This window comes from Larus michahellis, chromosome 13 (genome assembly GCF_964199755.1).
Source record: "Larus michahellis chromosome 13, bLarMic1.1, whole genome shotgun sequence".
Taxonomy (NCBI): Eukaryota; Metazoa; Chordata; class Aves; order Charadriiformes; family Laridae; genus Larus; species Larus michahellis.
The window spans coordinates 14,889,648-14,906,557 of NC_133908.1; positions in this window are offsets into that span (position 1 = coordinate 14,889,648).

The window sequence follows — 16,910 nt, forward strand, 5'->3', positions numbered from 1 at the left end:
GCAGACCTGGTTGCCACCAAACCTCATTCCAGCTTGAGAGCAGCGACAGGTTTCCTGAGTCCCATCAGCAAAGGCGGGGGACCAGGCTCTCACTGGGAAAAGGCGGTGCAGGCGCTTGCTCCAGCGTCCCTGCAAGAGCAGCTGAGCTGAGTGGCCTCCAAACTCTGGGCTGCATCCGTAAAGAGATCCCAAATCAGGGGAAAGTGTGCCTGGGAAGAGCTGGCATCTCTAAATCTCGGCTATTAACAGGCCACAGCATGAGGCTCCGTGGTGCAGGCTGCTCTGGGACCGGAGGGATCCCCCACTTTCATTTATAAGGATGCTGCAGGCAGGCCAGCTGTATGAAAAATTGCAAATATAAATTCTGGCGCTTTGCCTGGAACAAGGGCCCTCCCACATCCCCACAAGTTGCAGCTGTCCCTTGACCCCTCCTGGTCAGCCCATCTCCTTCCCCCGGTCTACGAATCCAGTGCGATTCTCACAGCTCCAAGGGAAGCCTGTCATCTCCTAAACGTTCCTCCCCAAGACAAAGCCCCCACCTGGGTTTGAAGAGGCGAATAACCCACGTCCTGACACCCACAGCCTGCACATCTGCCCAGGAGGCCGGAGGACACCCCTCGCCCTGCACCCCCCTGCTGCTTCGGGACATGCCATGGCCTTGGGGGTGGCTTGGGCAGGTCCCAGCTGCCTGCGGAGGTGACAGCACCCTCCGACATCTTGCATGCGTCCCACGTCACTCCCCTTCTCTTTGCTATGAGCTCTACTGCCAAGATGCCACAAAAGTGCGACTGGAAGGGAGCACACCCCTCCAAAGCCTTCCACCTGAGGAACTAAAGCAACAAATGAAAGAGAGAAGAGAAAATAAAGAAACAAAGAGAGGTTTGAGCTCCAGCACAGGATTTAAGCCCCCTCCTGCAGGGGAGGCTGGGGTGGGAAGAGCAGCGAGGCTCTTGCCTTGGGCACAGGCACCGAGCCAGCACCATCCACGATGTCCGGTTGTGCTACGTGAGAGCAGCGAGGAGCCAGGGGCTTAGAAACACCCCGCAAAGATGCGGTGGGAGAAGGAGCATCTGTGCGCCCAGTGTGGCCTCACGTCCCTCCCACCTCCATGAAAGAACCACAGTGTGCCGAGACAGGCACTCACTACCTTGCCACTTCCACCTCGATTTCCAGGAACAGCAGTAGGATTCCGGGAAGGAACGCGCTCAGGAGCAGCCCAAGGGCCGAGCCACGCCAAAATCCCACTCTGGCCGGGGAAACCTTAGCACACCTATGGGAGCTGGTGAGAGCAGGAACCTCAGGTGGTCCCTCGAGCTGGTCACCAGCCCCTTCTGCCGCAGCAGGGCCAGAGCTGGACTCCTCAGGTGCTGGCGGGCGGCGAGGTGCCGCCTCCTCCTCCTCCTCCTCCTTCTCTCACCAGGAGGGAGAAGTAGCAGAGGGAGGAGGAGGAGGAGAAGATGGTGTAATTACTGCAGCACCTGAGATCTCATAAAGAGTGCCATGTAGATTACCTCCTCCCGACAGGCTGGAGCTTTGGTTTATAGTTTACACCAGCATATATCGAATTAACCTCAGAGAAAAAGGTTAAACTATCAATCACGAACTGCAGTTTAAAGAACTGCATTCCCCGTGATATATGGCACTGGCAGGCACGTCAGAACTAAGCCAAAGACTGCTTAAAAGTAACTGGGGATAATGGGCCCGGCTCCTTATGGAGATAGATGTGCAGTGTGTTGACTTTAATATGCTGCATAAATGAGACCCCGGTGTGGAAATATTGCATCACAATGTAAAACAATTTCCTCTATTCAAACAACCTCTAAGTAGACTTCTCCTATTTAATATTCGCTGGGTGGCTCGGCCAGCTCCGGGCTGCCCTCGGCCACGGCAAAGGTGCCGGCGGGGTGCCAGAGGGCACCCAGTGACAGGGGGGGACCCGGAGCAGCGCCGGGGATGGGGGCAGCCGGGGCAGGGAGCACCGGGCAGCCGCTGGCACTGGCCTGGAGCGGGGCCCCCGCTAGCAGAGGGCTTCTATTAGCTGCACATGTGTAGAGCAGCGGGGCTGTAATTTGAAGACATGTAACACAGACTGTTTACATTTTTGCAATCCTGGATAGTTATGTGCTGAATTTCCCTACTGGAAAGAAAAACTGCATGAGCGGGGAATGTGGAGAAGGAGGAGGCATCTCCCCTCCGGAGCATGGGGGATGCATCGCATCTGGGAGCGGGCTAGGGAGAGGACACGCACCCTCATTGCCCCAGGCCGGGGTGTCCCTGACGTCCCTGCTTGGCCAAGGGGGTCTGCAGCCCGTGGTGGTTGTGCCGGGCAGCCGGGGCGGTGGGATTGCTCAAGACTTCGGGCTGCCCGTGCCCTGCTGAAGAGGCTGGCAGCTCACCACAGGGCTGATGCCACACTGGCAGACATGCAGAGGTGGGTCCTTGCCCGGGGCAGAGCTGGGACCCCCTGCTTCGGCCACGCTCCAGCACTGCAGAGCATCTCGCTGGGGGCAGTCCGAGGCTGCTGTGTCCCCGGAGCTGGACCGAGAGGCAGCTCCACACGGAGACCCACCACTGTGACCACTGGCTCTGTTATGCGTGGGAATGCATCCGCAGTCACAGACTGGGGACATGAGCTACAAAGTTGACTTTTAATTGTAATAAATATAATAGTTAGGTTTGGGCAAAGCTACTCATTACTCTTTCAAGAACTTTGGGAGAATTATCCTTTGGTACTCTCAGCCAAGGATAACACCGTCCAGTTTTCATTATACACTTTCTAATTGCAATAGCTACATAAAACACGTTGCTTTGGCCAAGGGATGGGAACGGTGGCACCTGAGCAGCTGTGACAAACCTTTCCCTGCACCAGGAATGGCCACCCCCAAATCGGGAGCACGGCTCCCACGGGCGCAGTGCCGGGAAGGGCGGCGAGAGCAAGGGCAAGCAAGGGCGAGCAAGGGCAAGCAAGGGCGAGCTCCAGTCCTGCTCTCTTGGGGTGGTGTCTCAGGCGTTATTCCAGCTGCTGCCCTGCCATCCCCTGGCCCCGGAGAGCTTTGGAGTGTCAGGGAACATCCCCTCCGGCCCGCGCCTTCGGATCAGCGCTCCTTTCGGATGAGCTGAGGCCAGATCGGCTCGGCTCGTTGTAGCCTTTGAGCCTAAAAAAAGGCTCGTCTGAGGTTAGCGCTCCACCTAACACGTTGTCTTGAGGAGAAGAAAAGGTCAGAGAGACTTTTGAAATAAAAATGTTTCCATCTCAGTTGAGAAAAAGCCCAGATGGGTGAGCAAAGTTTAGAAAAGGGAAAGAATTGAGCAAGCAAGCAATACTGTGAGAAGCTGATAAGAGGAGCTCTAGCAGGAGAATAGGGGAGCCTTGTCTATCAGCCTATTAAAGGCTATTCTTACAAGTTTTTTTTCTTTTCATTAATACGCAGGGTGAATAGAACATTGAATAAAAATCAGTACTTACTGCACAATTGTAGGATTGAAAGGTAACTGTCAACAGAAGGATTGGGGTGACAAAAGGGGCCATTTCAGTGCTTAGCAAATGATTTTCGGCTTGTCATTTCAATAGGCCGTGTTTTTCAGAGATTGTGTTTTTTTGAATAGCGTTTATTACCATGCTTTTTAAAAATTTCATGTTGTCTCTTTGCAGGCACCATTCATTTGCAGATGCAGTATTCCTTTTTGGTTGTCAGAGGGATACTGCTTTAGAAAAATAAAGTACAGTCGTCCAGTGAGAAAAAGGATTCTCTTGTGAAGCTAATGGCTGGGAGAAAAACAATCGGGGCAGCTCCTACCTTCTTGCCAGCCTGACCCAGTTTCTCCCACTGTTCTTTATTCATGATCGCGTGGGCCACCGGTTCTCTCCATTTCAAATTAGGAGCGCGATGCTGAGTAAGATAAAACTTTTTTTACCAGAAAGCCCATCTTCCCTAACGCTCCAATTTTGCAGCGGGGGACCCTAAAATACAAATAGGTCTCCTATCTCTCGTCTACAGACAAGAGGTCCAATTTTGCAGTCTTTATTCAGACGAAATCCCATTTACCTCAATGGGTGCTTTAGCTTGAATAAGCAGTGGGCAATTAATGCTCGGACTTTACAAAAGAGATACGTGGGGTGTTTAACGCATTGTGTGTATGCCCGAGAGGAGAAGCTAAGTGACAAAGTTTTACGGTTATCTGCTTTAAATAAAATCTTTGAAAACATGTGTTGGTTTAATCGAAATGATCATGTTCATTGCTACATAATTGCTCGCATAGTCCAGAATTTGCATGACACTGTATACTAAGCAATAGTGGTTAAAAGGACTTGCATTAGGATTTCATATCATTTTAACAAAAACCACCATTTTTGGCACCCTGGGCTCCTAAGTAGAGAGTAATCTAGAATTAGTGAGAAATAGATTTCATGGCTTTAAGTCACTTTATAGTGTGCAGGTCTTGAACCCTGATCTTTTGTAAATTGAACCACTTGTGAAAAAACAAAGGGCTCTAATCCTTTTAAACTGCCACTGCACATCCCTGGCCCAGTGCCCTTGAGAAGTGATTTAAATGGCATTGAGTATGGCAGTTCAAAACATACTCAAATCTGTTAAGAGGCTGATATCTATGAAGGGACTGGAAGCAGGGTAAAAAAAAAAAAAGCTAATTAAAAGTATTGATGAATCTGCCAGAGAGAATAATATCCTTCAGCCCTCTGAAAATCACCCGGAGCAAGACCGGGATCCTCCTGAAATTGCTGCTCCAGGGAGGAGGAGAGGGATGGCTGGGAGCAGAGGGTGCCGGGGGGCTGGTTGAAGTGCTTGTGATGCTGGAGAGGAGCAGGACGAGCTCCCCAGTGCAGGCCAGTGCCCCACGCATCACCGGCACCAGCTGGGGCTGTGCACCCACCACCAGCTCTGAGGGCTCCCGGCTGGATCCCAGCTCCTGCATGGATCCCGCATCACTCCCCTGGGATTGGTACCCGGCACATCGCCTGCTGCTTTTGCTTTTCCACAACAGCCTCTGTGAGAGGTGATTCAGGGCAGCCGCAGCCAAAATCCCCTGGGCAGCGGTGGCCGGAGATGCTGGGGCAGCTCAGAGCCCCAGCTGGCCATGTGGCCACCCCCAGCCTGGCCTGGGGGCCACAGCTGCCCACCATCAGGACCAGCCACATCCACAGCCTCAGCGGTGGGCACAGGCTTTGGCCACGGACCCACTGGGTGGGCAGCGGGCAGGGAGCTGCCCCCAGACATCCCCCTGGGGTTCCTCTCACCTCTCGCTGCGTGGGGCCTCTCCTGCCACATTAACAGCCCCCACGTGTTCAGAAAAATCCCTGCTTTTGCAATTCGGGACACTGTTCAGAAGATCTCTGCGCAGCACACTGCTCTGTAGCCTGCACAGTCTCGTAGCCGCAGACCCAGCTCAGGGGAGGGTTTTGCCTCTTAAAACCCCTTTTTTCCCTTTCCTCCTAAACACAAGACACCACTTGTGAACTATCCCAGGTGACCTGGAGTTTTCTGTGTTAGATAAACATTACTAATTCAAAAGCACTTTTCTTTTCAACAGCTAGAATTAAATCAGAACTCTTTCCCGAGGAGCCGCAGCAATAATGGGTGTGTTAATGAGGATTATCCTTCCTGCCAGCCCCAAGGAAGAGCTGATAAATCAATAGACCCATCATACAAGCACTCCTTCCCCGTCTCCCCAGTCTGCGGGTCCCTGCGAGGTGTGTGGCAGCGGCGGTGGGGAGAGGCACGACCGGTGTCCCCCCCAGCAGGCAGCCGTGCTCATGGGGATGCTGGCCATGGGGTGGAGGGCAGAGATCCAGCCATCGTCACCGCTTTGCCTGGCCAGATCCTCCTCATCCCAGCCACCTCCTGAAACCGAATGTGCCAGGCTGGCAAAGCGTCACCCGGCGCTGCGCTCAGGCATCCCACCTCTCCTCCGCACGTGCAGGGAAAGATGCTTGGCCTATTCTTTTTTCTTTTTTGCACTGCCAGTTTGCACGTCACCCTCTCCCGTCGCCCTGCCAGGGCGCCCTGGGAGCTCCCGTTACTCCAGGTCTCTGCAGGGCTCTCCTGACGTGAGCTGTGCTCCGCAGTGCATTTGTCAGCATCCCTGACCTCCCATCGGACGCTGAGCCACATGCGTGGAGCCTTTTCCACCCCAGCAATAAGCGCTGGAGCTCAGGGGCCAGCAAGGACAAAACGTTCAGTTTCCTTAGCAATAGCAGAAAAAAAACCTAAGAATTTCACTTTGAAAAACTTAAAAAAAAAAAAAGGCACTGTTCTTTAACAAACCTGCTGTCTGCTCTTCTCCCAGGGGAAAGGCTGAGACAAGGATCTCTGCAATAGAAATGCCTGACTCGGTGTTTAAAGTGCCCTTGTTAGCCCTGCCTTGATGGCTGTCTTGAGAATCACAGATCCCACAGATATTTAAGGCCATATAATTTGCTTATCTCCTCGTACAGTCTTAAGCAGCCCCTGAAGAAAGAGAGAGGCTGTTCCCTCATACACGCTTTTGTTTTCGGCAGATGTTTGGGTCACAGCAGAGGGACCGGGTGACAGCACAGGGGACCCCACCTGAAGCACCCACCCCTGCACCCCATCCTCAAGCAACCCCACGGCACGTACGTGGTGGGAGTGTGGCCACCACCAGGCACCAGCCAGGACCACCGGTGGCTTCTGCTGGCCATTGGACCTCCATGGAGGCAGGCTGAGCCACGGCCCCGTGAGCACCATGGCAGGGGCCGTCGGGGATGTTTTCTGCAGGATTCGGGCTCTGATCTGGCTGCTCCAGTGGAACAAGGGGTTTCAGGGTGCCACCGTGCCCTCCCAGGCACCAGCAGCCGATCCCTCAAGCCATGGCCCCACTCCCAGCCCTCTCCACGCAGCGGTCGGTGGTGGCTTCCCCAAAGCCTCGCGTTGTAAATATTGATGGAGAACCAGAAGGAAAGGCCAAAGAGCCCATGTTAGAGCATTCCGTGGACGTTAGTTAGGCAAAAGACTTTAAAACAAAGTTCAATTAGGTGTGAAGGAAATTATGGGCTATGCAAGCAACAGTACCACGGTGCGAATTAGAGAGATGTTAGAGTAGGAGACAATATGCAGCCCAACATAAATGCATTTGTCTTTGCTCCGCACCAGCCTTCACTGCCAGCTTATGCTTCAAGCCGTGCAAACAGAAGCCTCCTGGCATAATTGGAAGATAGTCAACATTTCCAGCTATAATATTTTAATTATAAAGCATGCTGTTGAGCCCGTTATATGAAGCAACCGGCTCAGTGAAAGGCCCGGTGCCACCAGGTGTGGGCTCTAAATGGGATGCCGGGATAATGCTTCTCCAAAAAGCAAACGGTCTCCTCCTCACAGCCAAGCGCGGGGCTTCCCCACCGCTGCTGGCTGCGCTGCCGTGCCCACTCCAGACATGGTGCCACCATTTGTGCCCAGGAATAAAGCGTTTTGTGGCAGTTACAGCCTCCTTACATCTTCCAGGAAAGCCGATGAAACACAGCAGGGGAGGATGTGCGGCGTCTCCAGCGCAGACAGTCCCTTGGGCAAAGGGCAGCTGAAGAATCCATAGACCCTCTCTGGAGGCAGAAGCGGTTCCTCCTGCGCTGCTGCAAAACTGTATTTGACTGGAATTTTCTGAGGACTTTTCCAGCTGCTGGGATATCTCCTACATCCCCGATTCCTCAAGTCCTCTGTGCCATCCATCCCTCCTTCCCCTGTATCATCATGCTTGCCTCTCTCATAGCCTTTCCACAAGCCCCAGCAATCGCTCCGGTTGCAGAGCTGTGATACCTCGGACAAGAAGAGCTGAGCAGCACTGAAAGGCTGCTGTGTCCCTCGGTATCGCTGCTGGGAAATAGAACACGGAAATACAAATTCAACAAGGAAATAATAAAAAAATGGTCATCACTAAATGCAATAGACACTGAGTGCCCAGGGATAACGTAAAGGGAAGCGGAGAGCTGCAGACACGAAGTCCCAAAGTCCTGGGAGATTAGACAGGAATGCCATGTTGCAGCGCGGGGATTTTGCTCTGGGACTGCTTTGACACTAAATCAAAGTTTGCGAAGTTCTCATCGGAATTAGTACGTGAGCCCTGGCCAAGGCGCCAGCAGCGAGCCTGCGGTGTCAAACTGCGGACGCCTCGAACGCCGTTTGGGCACGTATGGGAATCTGGGCTGCACAAGTGCTAGCCAGGGGCTGGACAAGGACGACTGATTGCATTTTAATTGCAGGCTCAGTATGAAACAAGGTGTGGGCCAAAGTGCAGCTACAATAGGTGCGGCGCCAAGAAGGATTTGGTGCCAGCAATAGATACTCTGGCAAACTCATCCCTACAGCTCCAATTATGGGACTTCTCTTATACCACTGTCTCTAAACATTGGCTTCTGACTGCAATGCCTTATGCCAAATTGTAATCACCCTCATTCTACTAATGGTCAAAACGCTTGGAGTCCAAACGGGATATAATAATCACCGAGGAGGAGAAAGCGCACTTCGGAGATTATGCTCAGCATAGCGTGTGGCAGCGTATAGAGAATTGCAACATATGTCATCGCACTGTGATTACCTCACAGGATCTGGAAAAACACACTTTTCCTGTTCAGGCTCCAAAACGATCATAAATTCAAATGGGTTTTGCAGCTTTCTGTGAAGAAGACTCTCCAACAAACTCCACCAGCCAGTGAACCGCCAGACCGTCTGCAGAAAGGGACTGGCAGCGCAGCGTCATTCCCGGGAGCGCTAAGAGGGCCCGTTGACACTCTTCACACCATCATAATAAGCCCTGATTTACAGCTTATTAAAATAGAGTGAGTTGAGATAAAATGCCAGGAATAAAAAAAAATATGACTGGATTGAGTGTGACTTGGCTTATTGGGTTTGTTTCCTATCTTTTTATAAGGGCTATAAAAACAAACAGCCCTCACTTGACTAAAGAAATCATTCATTAAGTTCCTCCACTTGCTCCAGCACATCCAGACACAGGCAAATAAATTCCGGGTGTCCCTTTTAGCAGCTGGTCCCAAGAACGCTGGTGGAGCCCTTCGGCTCCGGCAGTGCCACCAGGGCAGGGACAGGCTGGTGGTGGCACGGTCTGCGGCCACACCAGGGGGTCCCCGTGGTCCCCAAGGCTGTGGGGCTGCCCCCCGGCCGGGCAGGACCGTCCACCCGAGAGCCTTGGCCAGCCAGGTTCACATCCAGCCCGCTGAGACGTGGCGATAAATGTAATTGAATAAAGGAAGGGAAAGGAAAGGAAAGCCCGAGCAGCCGGGGAAGAGAAGGAGGAGCCCGAGGCAAAATTTATTTCTGTCAACTGGTGGTCTATTTCCCTGATACCATTTCCTTGTATACAGATAAGGAGTTATCTTAAATGACCATGTCTTTTTCAATTTGTACTTAACAGTCAGTCCCATTTTCCTTATATGATACTATCACAGCAGGATGAAAAATGCATTACAATAATCCCTAAGGATCTTCATATATCAATATCAAATGGTCTGAAATTGACCTGTTATAAAAACCAGCCTTTCAAGTCAGAAAAAACTTAAATAAAAAAAGCAAATTTCAGAGCTTGCAGTATGCTCCATAACCCAAATACTCAGGCACAAAGAGCAACGTTTCCAGAATACTTAATGAAAACAAACCTTCAACATCCACGAAAAAAATATTCTTACTATTGATACATCTGCTTAACGTTTGCTGCACCTTGGAGGAATGCTAATCCCGGGCCGCACCGACGCGTAAGCAGCCAAAGGAGGTTGAGCCACTGATTCCAGGACCAGCGATGTAGTGCCGGGAATTTTCCTCCCAGCCTGCACAAGCTGGAGTGGCGGCAGCCGGAGAAGAGGAAGGGAAAGCGGCTGAAGCCGATGGCACCGTCCTTCTGCCCCGGCCAACCTGCTCCGTGCATGGTGCTGCCAGAACCCGGCTCTGCTCTGGCGGCAGCAGGGGCAGAGGGAGCCCTGGTGTTGTCCCAAACTGGCACCAGGGGGTCAGGAAGACGCTGGCCGCGACTTCCCTCAAGCTCCCCTGTAGGCTGGAGCACGGGATACTCAGCGTCAAGCTCTGAACATTTTTCCTGCGATTTTTTAAGAAGAAAATGTACCTCCAGGCTTTTCCACACAATGAAATTAGAGGATTGGGCACTTTGCCGGGATAACGCCCGTGGCTGCAGCTCAGGCTACAGGCGGGTTTGCCCCTCGTTCGCTTGGAAATACTCACAGCAAGAGGAGGGGAGAGAAGCCCAGGGTTGCTTGGAGGCAAAGAGGCTCTCTCCGTTCAGCACATGTTTGCAATCAGCACAAACACCACATCATCACACCGCTTCAGTCTGCCCTAACCATCGGTACGCACTTCCCCTGGCGGTATCACAGCTATTGGGGATTTGTCATCCAAATTAGAGCTAAAGATACAAAAATACCTGAGCAGATCCTAATCAGAAGAAGCTGTTTCTGCTGCGAGTTATTGGCCCACCACAAGCCAGTAGGAAAAAAAGAAAAAAAAACTAAAAAAGGAAAGGTTGCAAAGGAGACAGGCACCAGCAGAGCAGCCTGTGCCTAAAGCAAGTCAGAGGCGAGTTCCAACCGCGGCCAACGCGGACGACAGCTGCTGCTGAAGGAGATGCAGAGGCAACTCTCGCCGTGAGGGAGGACCCAAAACTCCAGACCCCAACACCACAAACCTGGGGCACGTTGAAAATCTGGCAAGGGGCCGTGTGGTGCAAAGGACAGTGTTGGGGGCCAGCAGCCACCGAAGCCACGTCCCCTGCCACGTCCCTGGGGCCCAGCCCCGTGGACTCAGACACCACAGAGGCCTGTCCTCAATGTCGAGAGATGTTGCAGTCCCAGAGCGGTGTCCTCGAGGAACAGGCGGAACCGACGGAGGTGGGCGTAGATGGGATAAGAAATCACATATGGAAACACCACCATTAAGCGAGCTGGGACTCGTCAGCACTTTGCCCAGAATTCAGGGATTCTCTTCCTTCCCTGCTGTTTTTACCCTCCTGCTTCTCTCCCAAAAAGGGGGATTGGAGGCCGCACTTTTACACCGCAGAAGCTCGGCCAGCACTGCCCTGCTCTCACAGCCACCTCTGCCGCGTGTCCTGCTTTGGCACACGTGCCATATGGCTGCGGGATGCTCTGCGCCAGGTCTAAATCTTCCACCCCTCCAGGAAGGTGGATCTGCCATGAAGGAGGGGAGTAGTGACCGCTCAGAGGAGCCTTGGCCGCGCTGGCCCCAGGACAGTCCTCGAGAGAAGGGCTCGCTGTGTGCCAAGCGGGGCTGCGGCCGTGGCTTTGCCCTCCCGCCCTGTGCCAACTGCAAAAGTTGCGGTGCCCAGGGGCCCTGGAGGAGAGGCTGCCGAAGAGGAGACGGCAGCGTGAATCCTGGCACGCCTCTGCAAGGAAAGCCGCCAGCTTTAAGTGAATTTCATGAGAAGTGCATCGGGCTACTTATCATTTTAAATGAGACCAGCATCTAAAATGGGAGACACAGGAGGACGTAAGTAATGTCAGAACAGAGCCCTTTATTAATTAATAAACAGGAGTGCAAGCTAAAAGCTTTACATCTACCACTGCTAAATGCACAGTTAAAAGCCCTATAATAACCTGTGTTCATAATATATTCCAAGCATTCTGCCTCACTCAGAAGTGCATGTGATATGACACCATCTACCTGCTGCAGCATGCAATTAAAATTAAGCAGCGGTTCAGGCTGTGATGAATACGAAGTGAAACGCCACGCGGCAATATCACCTGGCAGATCAACCTAATTGTCACGGCATCTGCAATGCCAGAGTTCAGCTGGAATGTATGTGTTCATTACAAATCCTGGCTTTGCTGGGATTTCTGACGGGGCCTTGTGCTCGCGCGCGCTAACTGAAGCTTGCCGGTGTGGTATAGCTCTCAGCTGAGCTTTTTTTCTTATAATAACACCTAAGGCTTCCTAAATCATTTTAAAATCAAGGCACATTTTGATTTACTTGGTTTTCTTCTGCCTTCATGGTTGCTATACACAAATTCACGTGCTCTTGCTCGCCAAGCACAGTTACCATAAGCGAACATGCAGAGCAGATATTAGCAGGCACACATGGCCACTTAGATGTCTGCTCATTTGCATATGCAAATACTCGTTTTGCATGCAAAACGTGATTTACAGAAAACGGACATCTAAATCGAAGTCGCGACGTGTGTACTAGCACTGGCTGCAGTAATGGCTTTGCCACTGCTGCAGACAATATTGACATATATACTAAATTATGAGCACTGTTGATGAAAAGTGCTGTAAAAGGCGTTATTATTGTTTTTACAGCCAAGGGGATTCATTAGCATTCATTAATTTTTAAAAGACACCTTTGGAGTGGGTCAGTATTATTAACTCCTCTGCCCTGGCGTCCCCTCTGTACGGCAGGTACCGCAGAGGAGGGACTGCGAGGCGTTGGAAACCCCCCCCTTCCCTCGAACAGCCAATTCCCGACAATCCAACCTGCTCAGAGCAATGCCAAGGATGCCTTTTAAGAGGATTACGAGGACAGTATCTCTAACACTGACTTCATGAGAGACCCTGGGAGCTTCCAACAGTTGATGGAGACCCTGGGAGCTTCCAACAGTTGATGTGTTTGGCAGAGACTCCCTGAGCACGACTGAGCCCGAGGCACGGCATTGCCCGCAGTCCCTCTCGCTGCGTATGCCATCCCTGCCACTGCCGGGATGATGGCACTGATGATGGCATTGACGCAGCCGTGCCATCAATGCCCTGAGGGCCAGGGAAGCACTGAGCCCCTCTTCGTAAAGACAACAAACAGGTGAAAGATGAGCCCTCCAAGTCCAAGGGAGACTTCTTGCCCCAAGCAGAGCCCGTAAAACCAGTGAACCTCCCCGCCGACACCAGCAGCCCCGCAGCTGGGTCGTGTCCATCCTGTGCTCCTGGAAGAGTACTCCTTACATCCCGCACCTCCACCACCAGCACCTCCACGAGGCTTTCCTGCCTTCCCAGACCTCGTCTCCTGCTTAACTCTTTGGCAGCCTGCTGAACGCACGCACCGGTGCTCTGCTGCACACAAAGAAGTCATTCTGGGAAATCCTGGCTTTTGGCATGACTGAGGTTTATAGCAAAAAGTGATCCCATTTTCAGGCAGATTTCCACTAATGAGTAAAGACTTGACGACCATATGGTCTCCACAGCCTCTCCTGCTTATTGCTAGTTCCTTCCACTTTCTTCTTCGTAATGGGGAAAAGACATGATAAATTTCTGTGCTGTTTCAGTATTATATTAGGATTGTTAAGCTTACCCACATTAAATCAAAGAAATTAAAAATAACAGCAGGATATCAAACTTAATTACTTCTTTAAGACTATGCTGTATAGCTTGATGGGCCAGCCTCCTGCACGCCGGAGACCAGAGATCCCTTCCCTCCAACTGCATGGCATTAAGAAAGCGCACATGACGCAGGTGTGAGTGGAACGCAAGACCCTTTATGTCATAGAGTCACGGAATGGTTTGGGTTGGAAGGGACCTTAAAGGCCACCCAGTGCCACCCCCTGCCCTGGGCAGGGACACCTCCCACCAGCCCAGGTTGCTCCAAGCCCCGTCCAACCTGGCCTTGAACCCCTCCAGGGATGGGGCAGCCACAGCTTCTCTGGGCAACCTGGGCCAGGGGCTCACCGCCCTCAGAGTGAAAAATTTCTTCCTGATATTTCATCTAAATCTCCCCTCTTTCAGTTTGAAGCCATTACCCCTTGTCCTATCACACAACATCTATGTAATATCACACAATTATTTACAAACGCATGTGAACACAAACACAAAGCAGTATTTCTATCCAGCTGTATGTACAAAAACACATACGTCCTCTTACAAAACTTTTTGAGATATTGCAGGTCTCTGCATCCCATAAGAAAATACAAAACTACTCTCGCCTTTAGTGCGTCTGATTCTGCCTCTCTCCTACCTGAGGACAAGCGAGCCTTAAAAACTTTGCAAAGCTGGAAAAACTTCTTTATCCTTGGCAGCCCCATAAGCAAGGTATTGGAGAGCCAGGGAGGTCTTTTACCTCATGGATATAATACCGCAGAGGTACAATTTGCGTTCCTCGCTCTTTGGCTAGGTATTATCATTCCCCTTTTAGATTATATTCAGAAAATATGTCTTGGCAGTTAGACTTGGAATGCTTGTTTACAAGCTTTAATAACAAGGTAACGGGGAATATTTCTTTGAAAAGGAACTGGGGTGTTTGTGTGAAATTTGGGAATTGATGAAAGGCAGCAAAATCCATCATTTACACACAAAATTGCAGCGACGCCATTGACTTGCGTGCAGGTGACAACAGCAAGCGGAGAGTGACGGAGGGCAGCCGCCGCTCGGTCCCTGCTGTGGGGTGTCTGCCTGCTCTCGGGGGGACACCCCGAACATGGAACCCCCGCGTAACACCCTGTTTGTGCTTCTATTTTCCTGCGTCTCCAGCCGAGCCGAGCACCCAAATATTCAGAGTGATGAATGGGTGTGACGGCCAGAGACTGGATCACAGCCGACAGCTTCACAAAAAGAAAAGAAACAGATTCAGAACAAAGTTTGAAGCAGTTCTTACAGTTTGTGCGGCTGATAATGGCAAACAAAAAGTCAGAGAAACGCTCGCGTGCGTGTATGGCACACTTTGGTTTATATTATAATAAAAGCATGATTTGACATTAATTCTCTGCTTTCTGTAGAAAATCCCTGGGCAAAGCTTCTTAGTCACTAGCCCGGTTTGATGTGCTGAGCAGCCAGGCTTCACACAGAAAGGGTTAAAAGAAAATGTTATACTAAAAGAAATCTTTCTACAAGTATAAAAAAGCAAAATGATTGTAAATTCCACCAGGGGAATTCTGCCATGAATATGCTTCACCTTTCGCAGAATCTCCCGCCCTGCCTCAGAGGATAACTGACCTTTGGAGAAAAATAATGAAAAGAAGAAATTCCTTGGAGAAAATAATGTGGCCAGGCCTCAGTAATGAGATCTGCTCCCTTTATGTTGCTATGACAACCGCAGTCATTTTATAATACAAAATACATGAATGGGAAAGAGGGCCATCTCCTCTCACCGGAGCCGGCGCCTCGGCACCCTTTAGCCCTCACACACTTCTTGTAGGACGGCAACATGTTTGATTTGATTTGTGCTCTGCTTCATTTCCCTTTAATGCACATATGATCAAGAAATCCGACTCCTTTGAATGCTCTAATTACAGCTCATTAACTTGTTTCTGGGGCTGCAGGAGCCGGCTGGGCTGTGCCCGTGGGTGCCCAGCCTGCCTCCCTTAGCGGGGGCACCCCAGGCACGTGCCCCCAGCTCCTTCCTGCCAGAAACTCCAGACTGGAGCCTGTTCTTGGAAAGACTCTCCTGCTCTTGACTTAAAACCACAGATTTCCCACCCCGGCTGAGTGGCGATGCCCTGCCCTGGGCGCATCGTCTTCTGCCCAGTCACTGGGCTGCAGCACAGGGACAGCCAGAGCCCCGGCTTTCCCCACTGCTGGCCGCAGGGACATTTGTGGGCTGTAACATCCAAGTCCCATTGTCATGACCTTAATTCCTGGTCCCCCTGTCTCCCTGCTCACCTTCCTGCACAGCGCCCATCAAGGCAGAGCCCCTTCATTGAGCCTCCCAAAGCCTCGGTGACTGGCGGCAGCAGCCAGCTCCACCACGCAACCATCAGCAGAAACACATCAGTGATGTGCACCCAGAGGACAAGAGCCACAGCGGGAGCTGCGGGCAGATCACCCCTCTCCTCCTCCTCCTACAGCTTGAAATTTTCCCCCATCTCAGCTAGAAACTGTGTGTGTTTGAGTCTCTGCCTTTCTTGCCCGGTATGGCAGGGTAGCTGGAAGGAAGGCTGGGTGCAGGCAGCAATGGCTGTGTACGTCAGGAGGCACAGGTCCAAAACTCTGAAAGGAGAGGACTCAGCTGAGCCAAGGCATCGGGAGGTCACGGGGAGAGGGGTATTTCTATCCCGAGAGCTATTCTTGGATGCTCTTTCTGAGTGAGCCACTTCTCCGCGAAATCCTGCGGTTGCTGTGCTGGATCTCCTGGGCGGCTGGGACGGTCCCAGGGCCACTTCCACGGCACGCCTGGGTGCTTTGCAACCAAGCGCTGCTGGCCAGGGACAGAAACGGGGCTGAGAAAGGAGAAAATATGAAAACAGTGGGGGCAGATATTCATCAGGATCACATCCAGAACCGCACAGGAAAAGAAGGCGCTTTTACTGCAGAGATGCCTGTATATGGCCCATGCATTCCTCCCTGTCCCTCGCTTTTAGTTTAAATTACACTTCATTTTGTACGCTGCTGGTAGGCTGGAGCTGTGCACTTCCAGCCACTGCTCAGGGAGGGTAGGATTTCAAAAGCAGCACAACCAGCTCCATGCTGCAAGCACAAAGGCAATTCCCCAACGCCTCTCGGCCATGCAGAAGGGGTTGTACAGCTCAGGCGGCGGTGACAGAGGTGCACGCACATTCCGGGGACGGGGATTCCCAGCGACCGGGCACCCAGCTCAGGTCAGAGAACGAGCAGATCCAGGGAGGCCCCTCAGGCTGGTGGCTGCCACTTGGTGCCCACATTGTCCATCTCTTGTGCCAGAGGCTCCTGTCTTCAGAAGGATGTGGCACCAGAAGTATTTCGTCAGATCCTCAGCGTATGCAAAATCCTGGGGTTGTATTTCAATTACTTCCATCCCTGGAGGGGTTCAAGGCCAGGTTGGACAGGGCTTGGAGTAGCCTGGTCTAGTGGGAGGTGTCCCTGCCCAGGGCAGGACAGTGGAACGAGATGGTCTTTAAGGTCCCTTCCAACCCAAACCATTCTATGATTCTATGATTTTGTGAAGAGGTTGCTGACGCAATCTCCATTCCTCACTTGGGAGACTTTCCCAGCTCTAGAGGCACGCTGCTTGTG